Genomic DNA, 13,109 nt, shown 5'->3' with positions numbered 1-13,109 from the left:
AGTGACATACTGTCTTACATAAATTCTGTAGCAAGATCTGTGGCAGTGGTCTGGGCCTTCTGATTTCCACTCACTATGTTTAAAAAAAATGCAAATCTGTGATTTATTTCAAATGCTGTCTTTTGTTAACCCTTGATCTACAGTCTCAAAAATAGGAAAAATTCTGGCAAACTGCTGAAAGTGACAGCGAAAAGGTTGATGAGCTTGTTAAAGCATCTTTAAATAAGCAAAGAAAGTGGATTCCCCACTAGATAAAAATATACATCATATTTTATTCCTGAGATAAGATGTTACTTAAATGTCTTCTATGCAACAGATTGTAGGACAAACAATGTCAAAATATTTCAGGAAAAAATACACTTACCCTGTTAGGCTTTGTTGTGCAGAAAAAAGCAATCCCAACCCCTTTTGGTGAAGTTTCTGGAGTTTGTTATGAATGGGGATGACCTGACTGGTCCTGGATGGTTTCTATCCTTCTGGTTGGGTCTGCATGGTACCTAGTATGAAGACAAACTGGGGGCTGACCCTCTCCAAAGAGACTGGCATCCAGCTGACATCAGCCAGCTATATATAGAACCAAACACTTCAGCTAGTCATATCTTCCTGGCGAAAGAAGAGAACAGAAAGGATTCAGCTGTACCCACCACAAAGAGAGTGTATCTCTTCCAGAGCTTATTGGGAGATTTCGTGGAATGCTCTCTTCATACTTGTTCAGATCATCCCATCATTCTGAAAGAAGAATAATCTCCATGTTATAACCAGGGGAAAGACATTTAAAAATAAGGTGATAAATATATGATGAGAAAGACTATATTTGATGGGAATGGAATGGGCTAATCCTTCAGTGAAAGATAAAACCATGCCTTTATAGTAGTTGATGACTAAAGTTAGTGGCAGACGGTTGATGTACAAAGCCTACTCTTAAAAAGAAATCAGAAACCTGCAGTGTTATTTGTGTTAAGACAATACTTTCACAATAGGCTACAGTTTCTCTCAAGAAATAGTACAAGAATTTGTCTCAATGATTTTTTAAAATTGATTTCTGAAAACTGCAATAATTTAGAATCCATTAATACCCAATATACTGTATCACTTTATGCTAGAAACTTGTTTTATGTAGGATCACAGGTGTCCCAGGACAGTAGCTACCTTGTCCACCTGCCAAAGAAAACATTCAGGTTGTGCCCCCCCTCCTTTTTATGTATAAAAGGTATCTCATGGTAGGGGAGAAGGAGATGAGGAGGCTGTTTTTCTGGTTTTGTTTTTGTTGGGTTTTTGTTCTAAAGAAGTTCTGTTTTTTGCTCTCTTTTTTTCACATCAGAAATTGAGTTCTTGCCTTCCTGGAAGACTCAGTAGATGACTGGTAGGAGAAAGGCTGAGGACAGGTATTAATACCTGGTGGTATGGGCCCCTGGTGAGGGCCTGACATGCTAATTGCACTTCCTCCTTTCTCCACTGTGGAATATCAGAGCTAATTTTGATTCCATTAGGAGTTTAGTTACAGGTTGCTGAGCTGAATTCACTTTGGGTCAATGGTGCACCAGCACTGAGGCTCCCCTACTACAAGCTGAAATCACAAAAGAGCTAAACTTACTAAGAGCTGAAATCACTGACTGTTGTGTTAAGTAGTGGGGGAGCCTGAAGGCACATTTTGCGGAGCAGTTTGCGGGACAGCTGGCAGAGCAGAGCGGCTCTTGGAGCAGAGCTGTTCGTGGGATGGCTGGAGCGGCTCATGGGACAGCTGCCAGAGCAGAGCGGCTCTTGGAGCAGAGCGGTTTGCGGGATGGCTGGAGCAGCTCATGGGGGCAGCTGGCAAAGCGGAGCAATTCGTGGGATGGCTGGTGGAGTGGAGCGGAGAGGTTGGGGAAATTGTCTTAGGACCACGTAAGGTGCCCCTTAACTCCCACAGTATTCTTGCCAGTAAGTTAAAGAAGTATGGGCTGGATGAATGGATGATAAGGTGGATAGAAAGCTGGCTAGATTGTCATGCTCAACAACATGGCTCCATGTCTAGTTGGCAGCCAGTATCAAGCAGAGTGCCCCAAGGGTCGGTCCTCGGGCCAGTTTTGTTCAATAGCTTCATTAATGATCTGGAGGATGGCGTGGATTGCACGCTCAGCAAGTTTGTAGAGGACACTAAACTGGGAGGACAGGTAGATACGCTGGAGGGTAGGGACAGGATACAGAGGGGCAAATTAGAGGATTGGGCCAAAAGAAATCTGATGAGGTTCAACAAGGACAAGTGCAGAGTCCTGCACTTAGGACGGAAGAATCCCATGCACCACTACAGACTAGGGACCGAATGGCTAGACAGCGGTTCTGCAGAAAAAGACCTAGGTGTGAAAGTGGATGAGAAGCTGGATATGAGTCAACAGTGTGCCCTTGTAGCCAAGAAGGCCAATGGCATTTTGGGCTGTATAAGTAGGGCATTGCCAGCAGATGGAGGGACGTGATCATTCCCCTCTATTCGACATTGGTGAGGCCTCATCTAGAGTACCGTGTCCAGTTTTGGGCCCCACACTACAAGAAGGATGTGGAAAAATTGGAAAACATCCAGCGGAGGGCAACAAAAATTATTAGGGGGCTGGAACACATGACTTATGAGGAGAGGCTGAGGGAACTGGGATTGTTTAGTCTGTGGAAGAGAAGAATGAGGGGGGATCTGATAGCTGCTTTCAACTACCTGAAAGGGGGTTCCAAAGAGGATGGCTCTAGACTGTTCTCAGTGGTAGCAGATGACAGAACGAGGAGTAATGATCTCAAGTTGCAGTGGGGGAGGTTTAGGTTGGATATTAGGAAAAAATTTTTCACTAGGAGGGTGGTGAAACACCGGAATGCGTTACCTAGGGAGGTGGAAGTTTTTAAGGTCAGGCTTGACAAAGCCCTGGCTGAGATGATTTAGTTGGGGATTGGTCCTGCTTTGAGCAGGGAGTTGGACTAGATGACCTCCTGAGGTCCCTTCCAACCCTGATATTCTATGATTCTATGGTTGTGACATCACAGTACAAAGGAAGTGAAATCTGGATAATTGAGTTTGGATGTGATTTTTATTCAGATTCTTTAAAACAGATATATACTTGTTAATACCTTGTAAGCAAGAGGCCCCCTCCTCCTAAAAAAATATATACCCACTGTATAAAATTCAAACAAACATACTCCTAACCATGAACCTCAGCCCGAGCTTTCTCCTCAAGTTTGGCTTTTCCTAAACTCAACCTTGTAGAACCTCTCTGTTGCAGACCATAGTTCTCTCTGCCCATGAGCAAGGCTCATTTTTAATCCTTGTTAAGAGTCAACAGAAACCGCATACTTGTATACTTGACAGTAATTCCACTGCTCTTTCATGCAGAGTTCAAGCATCTGATAAAAAGGGTGCCTTGACAAACACTTGATAAAAAAAACTGTTTCTTAAAGATTCAGTACTTTTCACCCATTCAGTAAAAGACCCAGAGAGCTCCCTGTTTCTATGAGACCTTTAGCAAGTCCTCCAGCAAAAGCCACGAAGACCAGTCTTGATAAACCTGAGATTTCCAAGGTAAAAAACAAACCACAAAACCAATAGCAACCTCTCTACAAAACAAAACAAACAAAAAAGCATATACACTTAAAAAACCCTTTGAAACCATCTTTATACACCATACAATAAGAAGGCAGGGAAGCAGAGGAGCTAGGAAAGCACGTGGAATGAGGGTAAAGCGGAGAGACTGTGAAGGAGGTGAGACAGTGTGTGTGGAGCATAACTTGGGTCATCACATACCTCCTTTAACTCTGACTACAGCACTTGTTTTTTTCTCATTTCCTGACTACACATAGTGTATATGGAGCAGACAGTCAATATTTTGCCAAGACAGCCAGAATTTGGACAGGCGTCTCAGTGCTAAAAATTCAGAGTTATGCCTCCACAGCAGGTAATTTACAGATTTTCATCTGTGTATAGACACAAGGAACATGAGAATTTCCCCCTTACAGTTGTTTTGTCTTCTTGCTTCGAAAGTAGAAACAGTTGTAAGGAAAGAAGATACAAAACAACAACAACAAAAACAAAAATTCAAAAGAGTAATTATTTCTAACAATCCTAAAGTTATTTTGATCACTTAGATCAGTGCTTTGTTCTTATGGGGGTTAGGTATTGGGTCTGGTATTTATTTTTGTATTTGTGTTTTCAGTATTTTGTATTTGTTTTCAGTGCAAATCCTGAAGTCCTGCTCAGTTTTTGTTCAGCCCATGTACAGGTAGAAGTCCCACTGATTTCAACTGGAGTTATGTGTTTTATTTATATTTATGTTCGTCTGAGGCTTTTGCTTTAAAAATAGGAGCCATTTCTGGGGCTGATACTCATGACATTTCAGTACCTGATTAGTGGAAATGCCATGAGAAGATCAGGTCTCACATTCTTTCAGCACTATAAATTGCCTCTAAAGCAAAAGTAAGTAACACAAATATGGAGATATTTCATTTTATTTAAATTTACCCCCAGCTATATTTGTCTTAAAACAGGTAGCTATGGATTTTGTTCACAAGTCCAAATTTTTATGGCCCCAGTTCAGGTAAGCAGGTGGCTGGAAAGTAGCTAATGGAAAGCCAATTTTTAAAAAGGGCTTCAGAGGAGGTCATGGCAATTACAGGCCAGTATGCCTAACTTCAGAACCAGGCAAATTTGTAGAAATTATAGTAAAGAAAAGAATTATCAGACACATAGATAAACGCAATTTGTTGGTGAAGAATCAACAGAACAAAAACAAAATGAAATACTTTTTCACACAGTGGACAAGTAACCTGTGGAACTCATTGCCATGGGATATTGTGATGGCCAAAAGTATAACAGGGTTCAAAAAAGAGCTGGATAAGTTAATGCAGAATACGTCCATCATGGCTGTTAGCCAAGATTGTCAGTGATGCAACCCCAGGTTCGGGGCTACCATAAACCTCTGACTACCTGAAGGCAGTGGTGGATCACTCCATAATTGTCCTGTTCTGTATGCTTCCACTGAGGCTCTGGTAATGGCCAGTGTTGGAGACAGGATACTGGGCAAGGTGGACCCTGGTGACACACAATATGGCAGGTCTTATGTTCTTAAAGCGCTTAAGAATACGGCTAATTTTAATCACATACTTTAGTACTTTGTTGAACTGGGGGCTACATTCTATTTGCTCCTTTCCCATTTGTTTATCTCTCTGGCTTCAGTGTCATATCTTACTCTGAGAAGAAAAGGATGGCACCAAATCACAACAGAAAAGTTCACTGTGCAGAACATTTAACTGTGAACTTTATGGTTTAAAAGTTGAACATTAAACAGCCTCTTTGTGAAGATTATTCAAAGGCCCAATCCAACTCCCATTGAAGCCAATGGGAGTTTTCCCGTTAATTTAAACAGGATTGGTCATATAATGAGTTTCATCTGGGGTATCGATGCGACCAGTAAACTTTAACTGTAACATTTGCAAACAGAGAATCTGATCCTGCAGTTTACTATGGGTATCTCTACATTGCAATAAAAGTCCTGCAGCAGGGCCCTGTCTGGCCAGGTCAGGTGACTCAGGCTCACGGGGCTATAAAAATGCAGTGTAGACATTTGGTCTTAGACTGGAACCCAGGCTCTGAGAACCGTGGGGGGGAGTGTCTCAGAGCCTGGGCTTCAGTTGGAGCCCAAATATATGCACTGCTATTTTTAGCCCAACAGTCCAAGCCCCAAGTTAGCTGACCTGAGCTCTGAGACTTGGTACCAGTTTTTTTTGCAGTGTAGACATACCGTGAGTGCCCCCAATTCCCATAGTAGTTAGTAGAGATCAGGGTGTTCAGTATCTGAAAATATCAGGCCATGAGTTACTAAACCCACTGTGTGTATATGTGACTCTCATAATGTCCATAATAAGGAATTAAAAGTTAAAGAAGGTTAAAGACTTATAGCACTGTGATACAGCATACCAAACCAAAGCAAATCATGCATTTCAGTGAAAGGAAATATTATTAAGCTCGTGGTGAACTTGAATACTTTAGCCACCCGATGAAAAAGGACAAAAATTACCTGTCTTTTTCCTATATTGCATTTTTATTTAAACTCAGTAAGACCTTTCCTTTTAGTATTGTCCTTCGTAGTTCTTTGTGGGATTTTTCTTACCATGTTGCTTTCTCCAGATTGCATAATTTACCAGAAAGGAAGTGCAGCCTTAAAAGTGAGGGGGGGGAGGGAAACAGACTACCTACAACCATTTCTTTTCTGTATTTCTGTTTTTCATTCTTATACACACCAGGGAATCAGTTCAGGCAAAACTCAAACTGAGGTCAATGGGAGTTTTGCCTGAGGATCCTATTCACTTCCGCAAAGCACTTAAGTATGTGCTTAATTTTACACATGTACTTATATTCAACTCTGGGTCCTGATTCTTCAAAGATTTATGCACAGGCTTACCTTTACTACCATGAGTAGTCCCATTAAATTGAACTCCTAGCAACAGCAAAAACTTAAGCACGTGTGTAAGTGTCTCCAGGATCAGGATTCTGTTCAGTGCCTGAATGAGATTTGCAGGGTCAAGTCCCTGGTATACTTTCAGGCTTTTATTTATTTATTTATTTTCATTTTTTTTCCTGTGAGGAATGTCTCCCTCTATCTCTTTCTTTCTTTTTTTGTAGTATTCACTTTCCAATAAAGAGAACAGTTCTTACAGAAGGAGAAAAAGAAAGAGGGGGATTGTATACCAGATTGCCAAGAATATAGTCAATGGTAAATTCAATACTCAACTTCAGGTTTGTTTTTGTATAAACTCCTTAAATTCAGATATTTATTGAAGGTTATGGTGGTGACTGTGGACCACTTGGCAGAACCCAGAGGGTAAATTAAGTAAATTACGCTCTCATGCAACTTGAAAGGTGAACTGCAAATCATAGATAGACAGACAGACATACTCAAACTTACTTGTTTTATATTTTGACTGTTCCTTGATTTTGCAGTTCTGCTGTCAGTTTTGAATTAATTTTTTAAAGCTCTCTCAGTCTTATAGTCTAAGGTAAGTAGTATTGTCCAAAAAAGAAAAAATAAGATAAAAAGGAAAGTAAGAAGTGAGAGATCAGAAAGGCATCATAAGCATAAGGGATGAGTGGACTTTCCTCTACAACAAAATGTCCACCCCGTCTTCTTTTTCAATGCTTTTTCCCACCTGTGCCAGCAATGAAATTGTTAAATTTTTAACCACAAATGGAAAACTCAAATGTTTGGTGCCCAGCCTCACCCCTCCACTGACAATTCACCCCCAACACACAGGCTATTGTTGTGCCAAAGTCACGTGACATGTTCATAATGAGTGGAACCAAAGTAAATAGAGGTGGATACCTGGAAAGAGCTACTGTTCCATATGTCAAGAAACAAATTGCCAAAGCAAGCCTACTTTTTTTTCCTATTTGATTATATAATTCCAGTGTCTTATCCAGAGACTTTATCACATTTTCCTTCACGGCTCTTGCCAATGTTTATTTTTCCTTTAATACAGTGAAGCATTTTCTGTGACAGTTATCTCACCTGCAAGAAAATCTGCACCCTTGTCTCACACAAATTTAGCATGACCTAATTTTAAAAAGGGAAAAGAGTTTGTTTTTTCTTTCAATTGAAACCTTCTCCAACAGTGAATGCAACCCAAATACAACAGCACTAGAACCCCCAGTGAACCGAAGGCTCTGATCCTCCCATCATATCCATGTAGCCCACGAAAGCTTATGTTCTAATAAATTGGCTAGTCTCTAAGGTGCCACAAGTCCTCCTGTTCTTTTTGCGGATACAGACTAACACGGCTGCTACTCTGAAACCATCCATATGGGAGGATTCCTGAACACATGAAGAGTCCCAGTGAAGTCTCAAGGGTTCTGCTTGAGTGCAGGGTTCCACCTGCATTGATCTAATGCCAGGACCGGTACAATAAAGAGAAAGCAAGACTGACCTGTCTATTTCAGTGTCCAAGTTGAGTGGAATAAAAGAAAACTTAAATGTAGAGCTGGTTGGGAAGATACTTTTTTTTCTTCACAAAAAATGTCAACAAAAACAACAATTTTCCATTTCCATCAGTATTTCTCCTCAAAATGTTTCAGGTTTTTCAGGTTAAACCCCAAACAATTTCCAGTTTTGCTTACTGAAAACCAAAAAGATTTCAGTTTTAACACTGAATAATTTCATTTTTTGATTGCTGAAAACTGGAAATATTTTGGTTATGGGATGTTCACAAAAACGCCAACATTTTGGATGAAAATCTGAATTTTGTTTTTTATAGAAACAGATTTTAACGAAAAGTTCTGTTTAGTCAAAAAGCCAGTTTTATTCAAAAATAAAAAGTTTCAATGATTTTTTTTCAACCAGCTCCACTTAAAAGTTAAAAAATTAGTTATTTAAAAAAATTATTTCAATTTTAATAATTAAGGTGTTATTAAGGCATAAGGGTGGAAATTAGCACTTAGATGATGTGATGTGGTACTGTACTGTACCATGCATGCTCTGTAACTATGATGGACTTGGACAAGTAGATAGATAAAGAAATTTGTATCCCCTTTAACTTTCCCTTTTTGTACGTATGCTTCTCTTTTTTTCAAAGGTACAGCTGCACTTGTGGAGGCATTTAGAGTACAGACACTGCACGCCCAGTTAGCATGGGTATAAATAGCCGTGTAGACAGTGAGGCACAGTTTAGGTGAGTAGAGAAGAGAGCCCTACACATCTGCATTCCCGGGGCATATACAGTTCTCTATATGCCCAAGCAGTGCCTCCCATGTCTATATTGCTATTTTTGCTGCCTCCCTGCTGCTGGAGCTTTTCAATACAGCATGTAGATACACGTGTAGTACTTGTGCTGTACACACCAGCATAAGAGTAGACAGAGCCTAAGTGCCACTAGCATTTTCTTCAGAACTTTCTTTTCAACACACACATTTTTCCGATCCTTTTCTGGAATTGGTACCAATGCCTTCTGTGAGTTAGTGTCCTCGTGTGATACCTTTGTTTCTTTGGGGAGAAGGGTTATTTTGTAGGCCTTATACCTCTGTCCTGCCAATTCCACTAACATTTTAGAGAGCACTAAGAAAACAACACCTCATCTCTTAAGGTGTCCTATCTATAAAGTCTTGCAGAAACGGAAGGTGACAGTTACTCCTTACAGTCTATGTTAGCATGTGGCTGGATTAAAGCAATCTTGGGCACTAGGCAAGCCCACGGCTCTGCTCCTGCAGCCTCACCCCCATGCCATGGGACTTTCCCCTATGCAGAGTACTGGTGGCAGGGGCCTCTCCCCTCCCAGAGAGGCTGAGGCAGTGCCATGGGGCCTCCTTCTCCCAGGAGTGTCAGCAGGACTTCCCACTCTTTGAGGCTGAGGTGGCAGCAGGAGCCTTGCTAGTACTTACCCCAACAGCCAGGCTGTATCTGCCTCAGTGGGTGGGCTGGGTATATTGCACTTTTCTGCCAAACACACAGAGTCCTCTGCTTGGGGTGGTTTTGGTGGGGCCCCTCAGAGCTGTGGGTTTTGGAGAAATGTAGGGCTGGAAGGGACCTCTAGAGGTCATCTATTCCATCCCCCTGCACTGAGGCTGATCCTGGGGCTGATTACCCTTTAAGGGGAGACAGGCTCATCCTTGCCCGCAACATAGCAGCTATACCTTAGCTGTCCTGATCTGGCAACTTAATTATAAGTAGTTACCCCAGCTGTGAAAGGATCTAGAAAAACTCGCGAACAAGGAAAGCTCAGTTAGAAAGGCCCCATGAGAGAGGAGGCGGGGAGTTCCCACTCTCTGAAAGGGAGACTGAAGAAAGCTACAGGGATGGAATTAATGCCTGTGGTGGATCCTGAAAGCGGGTAAGGCCCAGAAAAGCAGTTGTGAGGATTGGTGTTTCAGCAGAGAAAGAAGGAGGAGAAGGAGAAAGATGGAGAAGCTAGAGGCCTGAGGGGCTGTGTTAAGCACAGGTTTCAGGGAAGCAGCACAAAGGGCTTAGAGGTAGTATGTTGCCTAGGGAAGTAGCTGTGAGTCTGAAGGAGCAGACTTAGCTGTGTAAACCAGGGTCCATGGGCTGGAACCCAGAACAGAGGGTGGACCTGGGGTCCCCAACCAGCCCTAAGGGAAGGGTGTACAAGCCCTATGTAAGGACTATTGAGCCCAGGGGCTGAAGACTAAGCCTAAAGGATGAGCCAAGGATAAGCCCAGAGGGGTCAGAGGGATGAGTTGTGTATAAAATCTGACCACTGTAGAGTCAAAATGAAAGCCAGCAGGGGCAATAGAGACAAAGGCTCCTGCAGCACCACACCCAGATGCAAGAGGGTGCTATGGTGATGAGTGCAATTGCTTACAACCTTTCTCATAGCTATTGTTGCAGATTCAGATAGACATCATTGCATCACTTCCTCTCATGTCATACTTTTAAGATTTTCTTCATATCCAGGAGGGTTATACATTTACCACTTAAAAAAAATGAAAGCTGAGATTCTGATGTAATTACATGACTTCAGGAGCTAAGGCCCTAGACACAGGTCTATGGTGCCTATGACTTAATCTGGCCCTTATTCTGCTGCTTGCCAGGAAGCTTGAGTTTCATACATGTAACTGCTGTTTGAGATGATCATGAGTTGAAAAGTCAGACATTGCTGCTGGTGGTCATAAGGGTGGTGAAAGGGTTTTTTTTTTTTTTTTACCTTATTTGCTTTTGAACATTAGTCAAAAATGTGGTAAGCCACCAAGCTGTTTATGATGCTGTTATGTGTCGCAGTGTCATAAACAGCTGGCGTGTGCCTGAAGGATAAGCACCTAAAGAGCAAAGTCACAGATCTTAAACTTTTCATGAAAAGTAAAATGTTCTCTGTATTTCTGGCACTGCTGCATCCGCTTGGAAATGGGTACTTTTAGTATCATATTGAACTCTCATTTCCTTTCCCTTTACCCAGTGAACAGGTCAGCTAGAGGCCTGCAAAAAAGATCAGCTTTCAAGGAGTCAGTTGCCTGACACTGTTTAATTTTAGTTTGGCTTTTTTTAAAAACAACAATTTCAGCTGCATGTTAGTGGTATTGTATTACCCCCTTCCTCTCCCCAAGGAAAAATAAGTTCAGAGAAAAGTTTCTAAAGTTCTTAGAGTTCTGCCAAGGCTTTAAACTTCTTCACTTTGGTGAGAACAGTCAGATTACTAAACTTGGCAAAACTGCCCGGGATGGGAGGGAATGTTAGTCTGAAATATCGCCAAGGTAAAAGGTCACAGGACGTGGTTGTGAGAGACATACTTCAAAGGCAGAATGTGGTGCATTCTTAAATTGTTTTCTGATATTCAGGAGATTAAGGGGAAATGGCACGACTAAATAAGCTGGAATAGAGAGTTGTCAGTTTATTTCTTCAGCACATACAAAGTAATGCTTAATGCTGATTTTATTTAATCTCTAACCTCTTTCTGATGTCTGTATTTCTGCAACATTTAATGAAAGCACTGCCTCCTCACTAGACCCTGATCAGTAAAGCATTTAAGCACATGCCACTTTCCACATCTGATTAGTTCCACTGATTGCACACAGCCCCCGTACTGTCAGACCCAAGCACTAAACAGTCATGAGTCATGTCCCCAAAAATCATGAGACTGGCTTACAAATCATGATTGAATTAAAATAAATTTTTAAAAAATGTACTCAGGTGAGTGCTTTTTTCTGGTTTTTTATTTTTCAGGTGCGCTTGGGTCATGTTCTCAAGCTTTTCTCGGCAACCATGAGGGCTAGAAATTTACTATTTCTTTATTGAAAGCTGAGATTCTCTTGAGTCCAGGAGCTTGGACTTAAAGAAAAAAATAAATATCATAAGACTCAGGATAAAATCATGAGAATTGCAACACTGCTGCCTTGCCAGCATGGCTCAACCCCAGGCCTCCCCCAAACACACATAGATGTGCAGAGGCATAGGTGGCAGAGGCATAGCTGGAAGCAGCAGCCCCTCAGCATATCCAAGTCCAGCAGTGCACAGGGAGTGGGCTTGGCCACTGGGGTATGGGGCAGGGGGTCTACCCCAGGGCCCTGAGTCCAGCTGCGGCTGCTGTGTGGCCCATCATCCACTGTCTTACTCAGGCAGCCAGAGCCCAAGCCACTCAGCTCCAGGAATCAGGCAGGGGATCTTCCTCAGACGCTCTTGAGAGCCCTCTGGGGGTCCCCTCTCAGCCTCCCTCAGTGGAGAGGAAGCCCCAGAGCTGTGATTCCTGAAGCTGGGTGGCTTAGGCCTTGGCTGCACAGGTCCGGGGGCTGGCAGGTCCCACAGTGGCTATAGCTGGGTTTGGGGCCCTGGGGAAGATCCCCTGCCTCACATCCCAGTGGGTGGGTCCTCTCCCTGCTCTAAACCAGGTTCAGACCTGCTGAGGGGACACTCTTTCAGGGGCAGTGGAACTGGGTTGAGGGCGAGAGCTATTGCCCCACAATGGAAAAATTGTGGGGGGATGAGCTATATTTGTGCCTTCACGCATCATTCCCTGTAAACTTCAGGCACGCATGGAGGGAAGAAGCAGGAGTGGAACCCAGAGGGACTGAAGTGGCTTCTGTGAACCCATAGAAACACTCAACCTGAGTTCCCTCCATAGTAAAATTTGGGTTGCACCCCTGCTCAAGCCTAATCTGTAGTTAAGAGGATAGTGTAGTTGCCATAAGAATGGCCATACTGGGTCAGACCAGTCTTCGATCTAGCCCAGTATCCTGTCTTCTGACAGTGACTGGTGCCAGATGCTCCAGAAGGAATGAACATCACAGAACAATTTGTTGAGTGATCCATCCATTGTTATCTAGTCCCAGCTTCTGGCAGTCAGAGATTTAGAGACACCCAGAGCGTGCAGTTACATTCCTGACCCTCTTGACTAATAGTCATTGATGGATCTATCTTCCATGAACTTAGCTCATTCTTTTTTTGAATCCAGTTTTATAATTTTGGCCTTCACAATGTCCCCTGGCAGCAAGTTCCACAGGTTGACTGTGTGTTGTGGGAAGAAGTACTTCCTTATGTTTGTTTTAAATCTACAGCCTATTAATTTCTTGAAGGGGTAAATGATACTTCCTTATTCACTTTCTTCCAACCATTCATGATTTTATAGACCTCTATCATATCTTCCCTTAGTGATCTCTTTTCTAAGCA

The sequence above is a fragment of the Lepidochelys kempii genome, chromosome 4, assembly GCF_965140285.1.
Source record: "Lepidochelys kempii isolate rLepKem1 chromosome 4, rLepKem1.hap1, whole genome shotgun sequence".
Lineage (NCBI taxonomy): Eukaryota > Metazoa > Chordata > Testudines > Cheloniidae > Lepidochelys > Lepidochelys kempii.
Note: the sequence above shows the minus strand (reverse complement) of the source record.